This window comes from Rhagoletis pomonella, unplaced genomic scaffold, assembly GCF_013731165.1.
Source record: "Rhagoletis pomonella isolate Grant_MI unplaced genomic scaffold, Rhpom_1.0 Rhpom_scaffold_00003, whole genome shotgun sequence".
In the NCBI taxonomy this organism is placed as follows: Eukaryota; Metazoa; Arthropoda; class Insecta; order Diptera; family Tephritidae; genus Rhagoletis; species Rhagoletis pomonella.
In genome coordinates this window covers 28778470-28779862 of record NW_023458557.1, presented here as the reverse complement: position 1 = coordinate 28779862, position 1393 = coordinate 28778470, and positions in this window count along the sequence as shown.

Below are 1393 nucleotides of genomic sequence, written 5' to 3'. Positions count from 1 at the left end.
GTCTTCGGCATCTTGCTTTTTATTTATTGTTTTTTCTCTTTTCTCCATTATTCTTAGACTCTCCAGCGTGTACCTAGTTCTTTCCCTTTTCTCTTGGTCTATTATTTTTGTGTTTTTAAAATCAGCTGTGTGTCCACTGGTTACTATGTGTTGTGCTAGTGCTGTGTTTGTTTTTCTTTTTTTACAACGCTTTTATCAACTTGCAATGTTGTGGATCCAGAAGCTTTCAATGTTGTGTGTCCGACACCACAAAGCAAAGCTTTGAAAAGCTCCTATAAAAAAGCATAGTGAATAGGGCGACATCTGTAGTGAAGTAGTGCATAGGGCGATAGCTGTAGTGAATAGGGCGAGGTAGATGACATCTAGATGTCGCCCTATGTACTACGTTTGCTACACCGGAAATAGACGACACGTCAATTCTTTAAATAAAATTAATTGGTGCTCGTTCGTATGTACATACATATGTAAATGCATGTGTGTGCACCTTTCTATTAATATCGTTGAATTATTTTAATATCTATTGCAAACTTTTATTCATACAGGACTAAAAAGGAGAAAATAAATAATATAAAAAAAACTTTTTAATATACAACGCTTTTATAAATGGACTAAAAAGTAGAAAATAATATTTCTCAGTCCCATAGAATTTGTTTTGATAACTTTTGATTTTGAAATTTTACCAAAAGTCATTATAAACAATCTATGAAATTGAAAATGAAAAGCGTGGGGCGCATGTATTACACTTGAATTGATATGAAAAGTAATATATGTATGTATGTATGTATGTGGGTATATGAATAACGACCGCTTAAAATCGATTTCTAAGTTCTACTTTCGCTGTAGAAATTTTAGGTCTACGTTATGTAGTTTGACTATTGTCAACTAAATCGAATGCTTTGTAAGTGAAGTGACTTGTGGACCACTTGAGGTATAGGTGGACCAGTTGGTAATCACTTTGGGACCAGTTGGTAACTAGTTCGTGGGACCAGTTGGTAACCAGTCGGGGACCAGTCCGGGAACCAGTCCGGGAACCAGTTGGGAACCAGTTTGGGACTAGTCCGAAACTACTTACCTTCGGACCAGTTGGGCTTTTTAAGCTCCTGTGGCCGTTTTAAGGGTAATTCTTGGGCTCCTGCACTGCCGCTCGGGGTTTCTGCCTTCTACGGTGGTAATTTTGGGCCGGGTTGCCTGTTTTGGCGGATTGTTGTGCTGTGTGCCGCGTATTACGTGTGCCGGGTACCACTTTCTCGAGCGAATTGCTCTGGGGAACGTGTTGTGTGAGTTGCTGGCTTTTTGGCTAGACTTTGAGGAGGGTTTATACACGCATATCGGCGGAAATAGACGACACGCCATTTCTTTAAATAAAATTAATTGGTGCTCGTTTGTATGTACA